Genomic DNA, 15,544 nt, shown 5'->3' with positions numbered 1-15,544 from the left:
CGCCTGGCCCCTTTCCTTCCCGACTGCACCTGCCCTTCCTCGACCGCATCCCATCAACCTCCTCGAGCATCCCAGGCCCCCACCCCGCAGTGTACACCCTCTTTTGGATCGACCCGCCGCTTCCATGCATCAGCATCTCCGTCACCCCCAGTGCTCCTGTTCTTTGCCCAGAGAGGAGCCTGACGCCTGTCGTTCTTGTGAGACTCCCCACCTGCCGCGCCCCCCAACTTCTGAGAGTTCAGCTTCTGTGCCCATCACAGAAATGTCCCCCACCGCTTCCTTAACCCTCTCTTCTTCCCAGCACCCACGCCCCTCGGCCCCCTGTAGCGCTGCAAGTGTCCCGCCTGGGCTCGGAGCCTGCCCCTTGGGCTGCGCCTCTGCCCTGTGTGTTATCGGTTCTGTCCCTTCTAGATGCCCTTATTTCCTGAGGCCGACCTTGTCTCTGGAAGAAGGGCCAGAGCGTCCGTGCTCCAGGTTCAGAGCCTCTGTTGTGGAGACCCCTGCACGCATCTCTGGACTGAAGAACACTCACTTTTTTCACTGGCACCCCCTATTCTTTCGGGCCCTTGAGTTTAACCCATTCCTCCCCAAAGTGAGCTACTTCAGGGGCTCTCCAGGAGCACAGTCCTGCGAGGGCTTTTCCTGGGAAGGTATGTTCATATGAGGAGCACAGCTTGCTGGTTAATTATCTCTAGTGATTTTAGAAGGTGGGGCCAGCAAGGAGTGGGAAGGGGCACTTGGTCTTCTAGGGAGCCTTGGGCCCCTGATGAAGTGTGGCTTCAGATCCACAGACTGAGCCCTTGGGACTGGCCCTCTGCCCAATCTGGCACCTCATCCAGTTCCAGCAGAAGGAGGCTTGTAGCTCCTTATTATTGGGTGCTGTTTTCTAGACCAGCACCTAAGGACCCTGAGGGTGTATAAGCTGAGTGATTGTCGTAGGTCCAGAGGCTATGACTAATGGGGCAAAACATTGCTGGACCTCCCCAGTGCTGTGCCCTGTGCTTTTGTTCCCTGCAGTGGCAGACAGGTAGGATGAGGTAGAAATCTTTCTCGGGTTCTTGTAGTAGGAAAGAGTAAGAAAATGAGAATCTGGAAGATTGTTTTACTTATTAAGAAGTGTGAGAATGGTTGGCCATCAGAACCAGGAACACCCACCTGCCTTGAACAAATGTGAATGATTTCCTCACTTTTCTGGTGGATCTGAATTAACATACTAAAAGAGCCTATGGAGTCTGAGTGCTCTGGAGACTTTACAAAGGCTGTGTGAGAACGGGGAAGGGCAGCAATTGTGGCCCGAAGCCCCCTGGCTCCAGGTGGAGATTCAGGCATGATAAGAAATCAGATGCTGTGGGGAGAGGCTGGGGAAGTGGGTCGTTCTGAAATCAAGGATTTCAGTCCCATTCAGTCTAATTGTTTTTGTGAATGCCGATGAAAAGGAAAGTAGATCATTTGACATCTTTGAAGTGCATATTAGGTGTGCAGAGGTGGGTCTGTCTGGAACCCGTGTCCTGGGGCCCTGGGAGTGGGGACGCTGCCGTGGGGGTTGTTCACTTCCCTCACTGAGACGCTGTGTACTGCAGCTTTGGCCCTTTTTGCCTCCTGAAAGCAGGTCAGATTGGACTGGGTGATCTCCAGGGTGGCTTGTAGCTTGTAACACCCTCCTAACTTTGCTGATTGGGGAAGAGGGAGTGGGGGAGGGGCCTGTAAACCTGAGTCTGCCCCCTTCAGGGAGCAGGAGATCCCCGCCTCCATCCGCCCTGCAGATCTGCAGGGGAGGAGAGGGCTGCGGCAGAGGCAGCTCCCCCGTGCCCGCTGGAGGAGACAAGCTTGGGAAGGCATTCAAGCTGATGCTTAGGTTGCCTGGTGTTGAATTGATTTCATCTCTGCTGTCTGAACACAGATGAGGACAGACGAGGGGCAGTGTTGGGGTTGGGGCTGCTGCTGTTATCATTTTCCAACTGTGGCATTTCCCTCTGCCCGTGCCCTCTCTTGCTCATGTTGAGGGCCCTGAATTCCAGCTTTGGGTAGCTAGCAAGAGTGGTTTGTGACAGCCCCATGGCCTGGCATGAGTGAGGGCTACTGGTGAACACTGTAGGTGGCAGACAACCCCAAATTGCCAGTGCCCTTCGTGGGAACACCCCTGGCAGAGCTGTGTCTGTAATTTGTGGAGCTGGAATGTGCTGGAAGCCGTGTTCCTGTTAAGGATGGGTGAGGATTCGGCTCCACACTTGCCTCCTGTGGTTTTCCATGTTCTTATCACATCACAGTTCTGTTTAAGGTATACTTAGTGAAACACATTAGAAGGGTGCTTTGACTTTAGGCCAGGGGATAGGGAACATTTTAGCTGTGCTGAGTGACAGTACAGCAGAGGAACAAGCACCACAGATGAAGAGCAGCCATATGGGGGGGGTGAGAGGACCCCAGGAGCACGAGTCTGCAGAGGGCCAGAGCTCTGCACCTCCCCCACTGGCTCCTAAACAAGGTCCCCTTGTTTAGATTAGTGTAAGTGCCCCACCAAAATCAATGAACAAGGATCTTTTTAAATGTGGAACTTTCAAAATGTGCTTCAAGTGGCCCTTTTTTTTTTTTTTTTTTTGGTGTCAAATTCCTAGCCTCTTTGAAATGAGGCACATTTTTCAGAGAACTGTGAGACCTGCATGCCCGGGGAAGGGACTGGGCTCTGCCCAGAGCCAAGAGAGAAACTTGACCAGGCTGTGCCATAGGCACTTCCAGCCCCTGCCCACTTGGGTGGAGGTGGGGTGAGAAACCTTCAGGGGAGGCCTGATAGTGTTGGTGAGGTGGCTCTCTTGGCAGGGGACTTACAAAGAGGCGTTTTAGGAAGATTAAAGTGTGCTTGGGCTTGGGGGTTGCAGCAAAGCCCTCCTGCTGTGAGGCTTTTGGTGCCCTCCTCCTAATAGATTTTTCCATCTAAAATGTGCATTCCCAGGAGTCCTGTGGAAGCCCTGCATGCCAATGCCCGCAGGCTTGCACAGTCGGGTGGGTCACCTGTTGAGCTCCTATCTCCAGTTAGGCACTTTACTGTTTTCTTGAGGGAGGTGGAGTTCCCTTTGGCTCTGGGCCCTTGGGTGAGAAAGCAGGATTTTTCTTTTTCAAAAAAACCACATTGTCTTGCATGTCGTCCTCAAGGCCACCTTCCTGTGCAGTGAGGGCTCCAAAACTCAGGTTCACTCCAGAGCCTTTGGGGCTCCAAGGAAGGTGTGCTTTGTGCTGGGCATTTTGCCCCCAGTGCAGGAATGAGAGGGTGCCATCTGTTCCCAAGCCAGATCCAGGGATCCTCACTACCCCAAGGGGTTTGTGAAACTGTCTCAAGTCACAAAGGGCGGCCACCTTGCCCTCCCACCTCTGCTTGGCGGGAAGCCCAGGTCGGGGAGGCATTGTTCAGACCGAGGTCTTGGTGTTTTCATCCCCTAAACCTGTTGAAGGATTTTGCTGGCAGCGAGAGGAAGCCACATTCCTGAACCAAGCCCAGGGTGCTTAATTTACCATGCTGGAGTCGCCCCTCCCACCCCCAGGCTGCTGCCCCCGCGTGTGGATTGCTGTAGTTTATGGTCTCTCCTGGGCTTCTGCCTGTCCTCGGACCACTTGCATTGGATGGCAGAAGGAAAGGGAGCTCTTGAGTGAGACTGACTAGCAGACAGACCCTCAGAGTCTGCACCCTTTGGCGCAGGTGCAGCGGTCCCTGCACTCACACCTTACTCACAGCTTTAAGCAGTCACTCAGGTGTAATAAGTCCTCTTCACCTGTCCATCATCCATGATAGAGTTATCACTCTGGGGAAATGTGTTAATCCTAAGGAGTGTGAGTTTGGAGTGGGAAGGGAGTATTTTTGCTTGGTTGTGTTGTTTTGTTGTGTTGTTTTGGTGCTGGGGGTTGAAGTCTGCCTCCCAAGCCGGTGAACATGGCTCTTTTTTTTTTTTTTTTTTGAGGGGAGGGGTTTGAAGGCTCTGCAGTGGAGGTGAAGCCACTTTTTAGAAGTGTGCTGGGCACAGGGGAAGGGCTAGCCAGCCAGGAGCTGGTAGAAGGCCACTTTCTCATCAGTGGTCGTGGATTAAGTTAGGACTGTGTTAGTGTCAGGTCGTGTTGAAGCAGGGCTTTCCGGCATTTCTGCTCATGAGTTAAATAAAATAACTTTGAAGAACTATGGACATATGTCAATATTTTTCTCATAATTTTAAATAGCTGTAAAAGGTGTTGTTTCTAGAATCTGGAAGGCATTTAAAATGAGTAGGTCAGTGTGCTGCTGGGTTTAGAAATAAAGTAGGTGCCCTGATGATTCCGCACCCACCACTGGCTGCCTCTAAAACAGCGTGAAAATTGCATGTTTCTTTTTTGTCCCTAAACTTGTATGTTTGCTCTATGCTCCTCTTGGAATCTTATCTAATGCAATGTGCCTTTAAACTTGAAAGTCTTTTCAGTGGGCATTCTTCTTTCTTTTTCTGTGACAAAAGTACATGTAAATCACAATTTAAAACATCCCTTTAATCCTCAGGCCATTAACCCAATCCAGAACAATGTGTTTGTCTTTGTGATCCCCCACCCCATTATGGGGATTGAACCAGGAGTGCTCTACCACTGAGCTACATCCCCAGCCTTTTTAATTTTATTTAAAGACAGAGTCTCGTTAAATTGCTGGAGCTTGCGATCCTCTTACCTCAGCCCCCTAGTCACTGGGATTATAGCCGTGTGCCACTGTACCCATTGTAGTTATCGGTACAGAATTGATCACAGAAGCGAAAATGTCATAGATCTTCATAAGTAGTTACTGAATAAATAAAATAAAACGAAGGGGTTCTCAAAGAGCTAGATGGGGGTCCTTTTAAGGTGCCTGAATTAGGGGAATTTCTGACTGCCCTGGTGCCAGGTACAGCTCTGCTGCTGAGTCTCGGTGAAGAACGTCTCCCCTTGCCCAGGTGGGGAAAGGGGAGTATGGAGGTGGTTGCGTGGTGGTAGGGCCCGCAGGAGGGTACTGCGGCTTCCACCAGGGCTGTTTCTCAGTTTTAGGAAGCAGTTTGTGGGGACTCAGGATCTTAGGGAGTTCCCCCGTGGTCTGTGTTGACACACCCTCACGCCTGCAGGCGTGCTGGGTATCGCTGTGCTTGGTGCAGGGTGAAGCCCTGTACTGTGTCGGCTTGTGACACAGAGCTGCTCCGTCTTGAACCTTAGTATTTAGCTGCATGCTGTCTAAATGCAGTGTGCTAAAGGGTGAAATGATGAATTTCCTGAACATGCTTGGCTTGGTTAATGGAGTTGCATTTTTATTTGGTTGGGTTAAAATGTAAGCCTTTGGAATTGTGCCTTGAGTTAAATTTTAATTTGCCAGAAAGATGTGTTAGAAGCAGAAAAGACTGAGGTGGCTGGGTCTGGGCTCCCCAGGCTTTGCCTGGCAGGAATCCAGTGCCCTATCTGCTCTTGGTCCCTCAGGGTCAATGTGCCTTCTCTGCCTAGGGCCATCTGAGTGTTCCTGGGGTCAGGGCCTTTTGGTGGGCTGGGGGTGCTGATGAAGAGGAGATTGGCTAGGGGTTGGAAGGTGGCCCCCTTCCAAAGCCTGGGACGGGGTTGGTGTGGGGAGCCCCGAGGGCTTGCTCAGATCTGGAAATGCTGCCAGAGCAGAGCCATTTATTATTTTTAGCCTAAAAGCCAACTGATATTTGGTATGAGAATAAGTTTAGTAATTAAATGACAACAACAAATTACCTTCACATGTAGAAACAGAACACCATGGACTCAGCCCTGGGGCTTGACACTGTGCATAGTTCATGACCTAGGGCGGGCCTCTGACTGCAGGCAGGGTGCAGGCTGCTCTGGGGTTTGGCCACTCATCTTCTGCCGCCCCTCAGGGGCCCACTGAGGAACGCTTCAGTGTTTGGGGAGGTCACCACGCCCTGGGACTGTGGGCAGTGCCTGGTCCTGGGGGCCAGTGAAGAGAGCAGTTGGCTCCAGACCTTGTTCTGGGAACCCTGTGGTGTATCCAAGCAGCAAAGAAGGGGCTGGGTGAGATAGTCCCCCACCACCCCAAGAACAAGTGAGCAGGCCTGGAAGGTGGCCCCTCCTCGGCCTCCTCTCTCACGCTGCCAGTGCTCACATCTTCTTGGCATTTGGGATTTCTGTACTGAAATTAAGGTTTCAGGCTCTTGAACACTGAGAAGTGCTCTGTGCCGAACGAAGGAGAGCAGGTCCAGCGAGTTGGGTTGTTTCTAGAATCCCCCGTGCTCACCTGGGGCTTCTCTCCTGTGTGCATCTTCTCCCAGCCAGGTGTGCTGCAGGAATGCTAGAGTGGCTGTTATTGGCCTTTTCCCTGAGACTCCCTTCCTGGTGGCTGGGTGGAGAGCAGGGGGAGAGCATGCTGCCCGGTTCCCTGTCCTCCGGGGACAGGTGTCCCCTGCATAAGCTGAAGGGTAGCTTAGCACTGTGTATAGCATTTTTAGCCCAGCATTGAGTTATCCAGATGTCTGAAATGTTTTTAATTCCTAAAAAGATGGGGAAGGCCTGTGCCTCTCCTTCAGTGGGAACAGTACAGGGCCCAGAGTGACCTTGAAGGAGTGCAGGGCCACCACAGCTGGCAGGACCACCGTGGCTTTGAGACCTTGACCCAGAAGCCACCTGGTGCCTACAGCTCCACCTTCTGCATGGACACTGGGGAGCACAGGGTGTTTGTTCCTAACATTTAGTAGACCCTTAAGGAATAGCAGTGACAGCCACTGACTCAGCTCTGGGCCACACTGAGCACTGGGCCTCCTCTCCCTGACAGATCCCACAGGGGGAGGGTGAGCGACCTGCCAAAGCTGCGTAGTACAGGGTGAGCAGAGCCTGCCCAGGTGTTGCCTGGCTCCCGGCTCTCACGCTGCCCCTGCTTAAGAATGCTGCTTGTTTTCTTTTCTTTTTTTTTTTTTTAAGAGAGAGAGAGAGAGAGATCCATTTATTTTTTTAGCTTTCGGCGGACACAACATCTTTGTTGGTATGTGGTGCTGAGGATGGAACCCGGGCTGCACGCATGCCAGGCGAGCACGCTACCGCTTGAGCCACATCCCCAGCCCTGCTGCTTGTTTTCTGCACAGAGCAACAGGGATGTGCCATTCATCTTCATATGCCACCTCACTGTTGGTGCCAGGAGGGTGCTGGCCCTGGAGGCTGTGGCATCAGGCCTGCATCCCCACACCACACTTCCCCGCCAGGAGCGTGGCAGGAAAAGGACCCCAGCAACTGTCTCATCCCTTGTGTTGGCGCCATTGGTCTTGAAGTACCACTTGGTTGAATTCCTAGCCATGTCTGTTGTGCTGGCCAGTCAGCTTGCTTGGCTTTCTTGGGTGCCTAGTTCAGCCTGTGACTGTCACTTGCTAGGTGAGGCTATAGCTTTGGAAGTGCTGGGCCGTTGGTGGTCCATTCTTTTCCAAAGATGCTCACCAGGTGAGCTACTCCAAACGAAGCTTCTGGGTGCAGATGCTAAGGAGACTGCTGATCACAGTCAGTCCTAAAGAACTAAAGTTTGTCATGGACATTTGCAGATGTAGCTGAAAGCTCTGAGCATGGTGTGATAATGGCGTCCACACGCCATGGCCCAGCATCAGTGGCTCTGTTGATGTATTGCTTGTCTTGAACTTTAAGAGACAGTAGCTGTGGGAAGATGTGAATATGGAGGCCTGTGGGAGCAGGCTGGCCGTGTACCCAGAGTCAGGCCAGTCAGTCAGGGAGCTGCCTGGGGGGCTTGGCCCCCTGCCCAGCATGGCAGCCTCATGGGCAGAGTGCTCTCTGCATGTGGACAGTGGGTGGCTAGGTGTGTGGAGCATGTGTGTGGCCTTTGCATGTTGAGCGTTGTTTCCTCTTTAATGCTGACTGTGTGGAAAGCATCAGTACCTTTTCACACAAGGGGTGCGGTGGTGTGTGGTCCAGGGCTGGGTGCCTCCTGGGGCGGAGCTTGGCACGTGTGCACCTGGTCCATCTGCAGCACACAGAAATAATAAGGAAGTAAGTAAACAAAATGGGAAACGTCTTGAGTGTGTGAGTCGCCATGGCAGCCCGCTGTATGGAGCAGGGTGAGAAGAGGGCCTCTGCTCCTGAGGTCCCTGGTCGGGTCGGAGTCCTTGTCAGGGCTGGTGGCTGGCTGGAGGCTGCGGCACGGGGGTGCCTGCAGATAAGGCTCCTGTGGGCGGTGCTGGCTGTGGCTGTCCAGCTGAGATAGGTCTTGCTTCAGTTCTGTGGCCCGTGGGAGACTGGAAGCCAAGTAAATGTAGGCCAAGCTTTCTGCCTGGTCACCATGTGGTTTGGAAGGTCGCTTTACAGTGTTTAATGTGGATTTCCTCATGGTCTCCCCAGCACTCCGTCTGCCTGGGCCTTGTTTCCCCCCCGCACAGTTCTCCTGTGGCTTGGGGGGTCTTTGGGCTTGGACTGGGATCCCAGGCCTGCCTTCCCCACAGAGCATCTGCCTGCACTGCTGCCAGGTGGGATGTTCTGCATCTAGCCATGTCCCTGCACCCTTTTTGTCAGTGTCTGCGTGCATTTGACCTTAATGACTCAGGGGAGGGGCCAGCTGTGATGATGATACTCCTAAAACGCCAAGTTCATTACACAGTGAAGGACCCGTCACCCAGCTGTGTCCTCTGTGAGCCAGGTCTGCCCCTGGAGCAGTGTGCTGGCCCTAGAGCAGTACGTGGGCCTGAGCGTGGAGAAGCAGGGGTGTACCTCCCGCAGTGCTGGAGGTCCTTGGGACAGCAGCCAGGCTCCTCCCATGGTGGAGGGGCTGTAGCTGCTCCACCTCTTCATGAGGGCATGACCTCTTTCTCAGAGGCCCTACCCACATGGGCTGGCCACCCAAGGGTACCACCTCCTAACAAACACCACAGCCTGGGAGCAGCATGTGAATTCGAGGAGACACGTGCTCAGACCACGGCTCAGCTGCTGCTAGTGCTGGTAGCCTTCCCCACCACTAGAACCCGTTGCGGCTGTGCAGAGGTGACGCACCTTGAAGTCATCGCTGGTCTCCTGCCCCACGGGAGTCGCTGTGCATCTCCTCAGGCACTCAGAGGTGTGCCGGAGCAGGCTGTCTGCAGGGCCAGGTGGTTCAGAACTGACTTCTGGATCTGCTCTGCATGTGGAAGCAGTGATATCTGCATTTTGTGGAAGTGTAAGCTGAGGCTCAGAGCTCTTGAGTAACTTGCTGGGACTCCACTCCCTGGCTGGCTGTCCCTGCTGTAAGACACACTCGGGATAGTGGGTGCAGCAGATGCCATCTGGGAAGATGGAACTGGAGTGGCCTTGGCGTGTCTCCATTGGTTTCATATGTGTATATTTATTTAATTATAAATGGACACAGTATCTTTTTTTTTTTTAAAGAATCTTCTTTTTTTAAGATTTTTTTTGGTCATAGTACCTTTATTTTTTATGTATCTATTTATTTTTATGTCACGCTGAGGATTGAACCCAGTGCCTCACACGTGCTAGGCGAGTGCTCTACCACTGAGTTACAATCCCAGTCCGTGTGTTGGTGATTTTTCTTTAATATTTATTTTTTAGTTGTAGTTGGACACAATACCTTTATTTTATTCATTTATTTTTATGGGATGCCGAGGATCAAACCCAGGGCCTCGCACGTGCTAGGCTAGTGCTCTACCACTGAGCCACAACCCCAGCCCCACCGTCTGTTGGTTTTTCTAAGTGGCCAGGGAAGAAGCAAGCCTGACTGGCAGGTGTCCTCAGGGCCAGGCCTGGATGGTGGCCTGGTCAGGGGCTGGCCCCCTGGGCTTTCATGCCAAGAGGGGGGGGATCCTGTCTCTGGACCAAGGAGATGCAGATGAGATGGGGTAGATCCCACAAGTGCTGCTGTCTCCAAGAGACTTTCACCTCCCTGCTGGGCTGTGCTCAAGGGGCACCCTGCAGCCATCCAGGGGGCTGCTTTAACGTTGTGAACCTCTGGGTGCAGCTTGGGTCTGAGGGCTTTTGTCTTTGACAGATAGTTTTTCTTTCATTCCATCCCGTGAAATGTCTAGTGCTAGGAAAAGCCCCAGAAAACTGTTGCAGCCTGTCCCAGGCCATCTGCCCTGTGCTTCCACCTGGGAGGTGCAGTGGCCAGGACTCCCTTGCCCCTACTGCTGCCAGTACTGTCTCTCAGGAGAAGAGACTGGGAGTAGGGCTGCTTGGCTGAGCCCACGTGATCCCAGCTTTCTGGACCTCCTGGGTGCTGTAGACCAGGTGCTTTATGTTGGGCGTCCTGCCCAGGGGAGCCAGGGAGGATCTGCAGTGCCCGATGCCACCAGGCACCTAGAGTTTGTGATAGTATTTAAACATAAAGGCAGTCTTCCAGCGAGCATTATGCTCATTTTTTAGATGAAAGCTCTCCTTTTTATCTTCCTGGCAAACCGTGGCCCTGGGAATATCGGCCTCACACCGTGGGCCAGGACCACCAGTGTTTATGGGGCTCTAGGTCTGCAGCAACTGGACATGCGTCCCTCCTTCCAGGGGTCTGGGACTCTGGCTGTGCTACTCAGTTCTGTGAGTCCCAGGGCCCCAGCTGTAAAACAGGCATGATAAAGCCGGGGCATCGTGCTGGGTGAAATGAAGTGGGCTGATGTGGACTTGCCCCCTGCCGCCCGCTTGCCTGGAAGGGTTGCTGGCCTCCCAGCCTTGGGCCCTGCTGCAGCCAGAGACTGCACCTCGCAGCTCTTCTTCCCCATGTTAGGGTACGCTTTCCCACCCTCCAGGGATCATCAAGCCCCTTCTTTGCCAACAGATAGATTGGTAGGTTCTGGCTGCTGCTTGATGCTCCTGTGGAACACCATGTATCTGGTGTCCCCATTGAGCTTCAGGGCTGCCTGGAGACCTTTGTGTGTGCCTCTGGGCAGCTGTTTGTTGCTGTATCACTCAGGTTCTGGTGCCAGAAAGCAGATGCCACCTGCAAGGAGGGGAGGGGAGGGGAGTTAATGGAAGGTCCACAGGAAGGGGTGGGCAGGGTTGGGGATGATGGCCACAGCAGGGAGCTTCAACCCTTGGTCCATGGGCATGGGGAGGGAGCAGGTACCAAAGCCACCTAAGGAAGAGAGGCTGTAGGAAAGGGTGGGTCTTCCCTGGAGGAGGCTAGGGGAGATGGGACCTCCAGGGACCTGAGGCTCTCTGCCCTGGAGCTTCCTGCCCCAGGTCCCTTTCTGGAGGGAGCTGCTGGCTATATGTTTATGGTATCATGGCGTCCTGCAGGGTGGGGGCAGAAGGGGACTGCCTTGGCAGCGTAGCTGAGAAATCCCAGCTCAGAGCAGGGTGAGAAGTTTTAGGGGAGGTTTTAGGGTTCCTTGTGCCTCCTGGGCATGCACCACCTGAATTGAAGCTGTGGGCCGTGAGAGCATTCGGTGGGGAGAGCTTTTGTTTAAGTCAGGTTTCTGTGCGCTGAGAACTTGAGTGGCCTGCCTGGCCCTGTGCACCTGGTGGGCAGGTGTGGCAGGCTCTGAGCACCAAGCAGGGAAGGGAGCGGGTTCTTCCCTGGAATCTGGCAGGTGCATGCAGGCTGGGTGCTCGCCTCATCTGGAGGGACGCCAGCATTTGCTAACGGGGGTCTGTGTGGAGTTTCCTCTCAAAGCATGGGAGCTGATGCCATGTGTGGGTTGTCCGGACCACGCCACCCACCCCCAAGCAGGGTAGGTTCACCCAGGGCACACTCCACACCCCTGCCTGCCTCCCTGATTGGCTTTATCTGACAGGGTGGCAGTTGTTTTATTTGTGGTTGTTGATATTTTGGTCCATGTCTCTGGGATCAGTTCTAGAAAACGTAGTTTGACTGTTGCTGTCTGATGTCATCCAGTGTGTGTGTGGTAGCTGCAGAAGGTTCTGGCTTCTGTGATCTGGGCTGGTCCTTACAGTTTTCCCTAACTTAGAGTACCTTTCTATTTTCCCCTCCTGTTCCCCTTTGTGACAGGGTTTCACAGTCAACAGTCAAGGCTGGCCTCAAATTCGTCGGCTCAAGCAATCCTCCTGCCTCAGTCTCCAAAGTGTGGGACTCCAGGCATGTGCTAGTTTTCTATTTTTCTTCTGCCTTTTTTTTTTTTGGTATGAACTAAAATTGCTCAACCAAGTCCTAAAGGAAACAAAAGGGAGGACCTACTTTTAAAAAAATTACTAAAAGATTATGTAATAACCACATCACAAAGAAAACTCCTTTAGCCAGTTGAGAGACCAAGTGGCTATCCCCCTCCCCCTGTCTCTAGACTGGGACAGTTTTAATGTTTCCTGGGCCATAAATGCTTTTGAATTTGGTGAAAGATGTGTGCCTCTCTGACAACACAAATTGACACAATTTTTTTGTGTAACTTAGGTGACATTTGCAGGTCCCCTAATACCTAGCCAGGGAGAATTCTGCTTGCTCCCATGCACAGGGTGGGCCACTGCTCATCTCTGCATCCAGGAGGGTGATGACCAGTGGTCCTGGGAACTGCGTTGTGCTGTGTTGCGCTGCTGCTGAGGCAGATGCTGCTGGGCAGGCCCTCTGCTCCTGGCCCTGTAGAGATCAGCCCTGAGGCAGGCTGCCCTGGCTGCTGCCGCATGTAGACCAAGGTTAACAGTGACTGTGGCCACAGGACTCAGCCCCTGCCAGGCACTCACACATCTGCTGGTTGTGTGGTCAGATGCCATCCCTAGTCACTGCCTGAGTGTTGTGGTAATGTAGCATTGGGGGAAACGTCAGGGATTTAACATCAGCAGTGAGCACAGCAGAGAGACAGGGTTGTCCAGAAGAGCTAAGAAGCAGGGTGACGGCGGACATTTGGTGGAGACGGGAGTTGGCAGCCAGGGACTGGCAGGTGGGAGGCCAGGTCCAGAACTGCAGCCTGGGGGGCCCGGTGGGACCTTCCTGCCAGCACGGAAGAGCCCTGGGAGAGGGCTCTTCTATTTTCTATCTGCAGTTCAACCTTTGCATCTGCATGTGTGCTTAATCCCACTCCCAGATGTGCACCATGGTGCACCGTGTGCCAGGACCTGAAAAACTGCAGTTGTCCCATTTTATCCTTGGGGAATTGCTTCCAGGACCCTGGCCCATGCCAAAGTCCAGGATGGCCAGTCCCTGGTGAACAGCGCTGGTGTTTGCATGCAGCCTCTGTACCTAAAGTCATCTGTAGATTGCTTATAACCCTAATACAACGTGAATGCTTTGAAAAGAGTTGTTATACTATATTGTTTAGGGAATAACAAGAAGAAAAAACTTTATACATGTTCACTATAGATGTAGGGTGTTTTCTGAATATTTTCTTTTTTAAAAAATTATTTATTTTTTAGTTTTAGGTGGACACAGTATCTTTATTTTACATTTATGTGGTGCTGAGGATCGAACCCAGTGCCTCATGCATGCTAGGCAAGCACTCTACCACTGAGCCACAGTCCCAGCCCTTTCTGAATATTTTCCATCTGCAGTTGTTTGGATCTGTGGATGTAGAAACATGCTGACTATATATATTCTCTTACATATATTCTCTTACACATAGTGGGATGTTATGTTACCATAGAAGGTGTAGATCATGTATTAGTGCATGTATTTATTTAGAAGATGCAAATATTTATGTAATATACTGCAAGTTATAATATATGCACAATGCACCCATATAATCGTACATGTTATGTCTGGCGTGGTGTTATCTGTGTTCTTTGAGGCTGGCTGGCTATCAGGGTTTTTGATCTACAGTGGTTCACTTTTGCTGTGTTTCATCAAGGACTGTGGTCTGGAGTCACCTGGGAGCCCTGTGTTTTGGGCCTGCAGGCATGCAGGAGTGGAGGGTCCCTGGCACAGCTTGACCATGGCCCTTCCTGGGTTGGGCTGTAGGACCCAGAGCTGCAGCTCTTTCCAGCATTGACCATCAGTTTCCCATGAAACCCCCTTTGCAGGGGACACCCAGAGTCTCTTGCATGTGGCTGCTCTTATAAGCCCAGGAGAACCAGATTCACACTCATAAGCCACCTCTGCAAGCCTTTGGTCTCTGGTATGGACAGTTGTTGCCATCTGCAGCCCTGCAGGTCAGAGTCCTTGTCTGAATGGTAAGCCACCATCTGAATAGCATCCTTGTCCTCCTAGACCTCCCTCCAGATGAATGTCTGCTGCTCATAGAGGGGCTGAAGTAGGGCTGTTTCCTATGGAGGTTTCCATTAGCCCAGGGTTTCATCTCTTCCATGAAAAGAAAAAACCCAGCAGTTTCAGCTGTAGGCACAGCTCCCTCCAGCGGCTGCTCTGCTCTGTCCTTCAGAAGTGGGAGCGCAGCCTGCCTCCTCCTTCCCTCGCCTCAGCCCCTCTGCTCTGGCCTCTGCCCACCCCTCCCTGAAGCTGCCTTAGAAGACCATTCGCATCCCAAGGTTCCAGCATCCAGTGCCAGTGTGCTGCCCTCTGCTCACTCCTCTTGGGACCAGCCCCTTGCCTTCTGCCTTCCCTCTTGGGAGTGGTGGGCCTTTCCTAACCTGGTCCCCACCCGTGCCAAGGACCAGCACCTGGAGGTAGCCTGTTAGCTCTCATTGTGCCTAGCTGCCTGTCCTGCTTGTGTGGACAAAGATTCCTACAGAAAAGTGTGCCCACATGGGGCTTCTAGCCTGCCCCCTCCTCTTCCTGCCTTTGGGTGGCACCTTGAGAATAGGTGGGTACCCAGGGGCAGAACTGCTGTCCAGGCTGAGCACACTGCATGCTGAGGAAGGCCAAAGCCAGGCATCTCAGTCTTGGGCCCAAAACAGTGCTGCATGCTGTACGCAGGCCACAGGCCTGGCAAAGCAGGCCCAGGTAAAAGGCCCAGCCCAAACCCCTGTCCCCACCGGCAGCATGTGAATGAGCATGTGGGTGCAGTGTTGCACATCGCCTCCTTGCTGCCGGCTTGCTGGTCTAGTTCTGGGTGGGAGTTAAAGTCAGGCAGCCGTTTCCTGAGGGTTTCCGCACAGTGCAGGGAAAGCAGAGGTGCTGGGAACACTGATCCCAGTTTGTTTGTGACTGCTCAGGGTGACAGGTGTCCTTTCTCCTGGGGCTTCTTCTTTCTTCTGGAGACTTCTTCTTTCTTCGGGGCCTTCTCTCCAGAGTGATGGCTCTTCTGTGCAGACATTTTTGCCCCAAGTCTCTCCTCTCTTGCGGGGAGCCGGTGAGGACTGCCTCCTGCCTCCCTTCCAGCTGGCTGTGTGAGCGTGCCGTCTGCTTGGATTTCCTCCTCTCTCTGGCGCTGTCTGCCCCTGTGTGCTTTTCCCACCACCTCTCCGAAACCTCGGCCTGCCCCTCCTCCTTCCCATGGGCTTTTCCAGATGAGCTTGAGAACCATTTGGCCCATTCCACACCTGATGAGGAGAGACCCACAAGTGCTGCTGCTGGAGAGCGAAATACCCAGGCTACCACCTGTGTGCCCTTCAGGACACTGGAGTGCTCAGTGGGTTCCTCGCCTAGGCCGTAAGTGGCTTTCTGTGAAGCATGTCCCTAGGTGTCAGTTTAGGGGTTCTCTGTAGGAATGCACAGGGCACCCGCTGCATTGCCTCTCCACAGGGAGGCTCAGGCCATCACTGGGATGGTGCAGATGGCTTGGACCAGAGGGAGACGGCC

At 53.1% G+C, this 15,544-nt stretch overlaps 1 protein-coding gene across 1 annotated transcript in view; it reads left to right on the top strand.

The window, feature by feature from the left end:
* Positions 1-15,544, top strand: part of Slc45a4 (solute carrier family 45 member 4) — a 75,101-nt gene that overhangs the window by 931 nt on the left and 58,626 nt on the right. The gene's annotated exons all lie outside the window — the stretch shown is intronic.

Source organism: Marmota marmota, unplaced genomic scaffold (assembly GCF_001458135.2).
Source record: "Marmota marmota marmota unplaced genomic scaffold, marMar, whole genome shotgun sequence".
NCBI lineage: Eukaryota > Metazoa > Chordata > Mammalia > Rodentia > Sciuridae > Marmota > Marmota marmota.
This window is presented reverse-complemented; position numbering and strand designations above follow the sequence as displayed.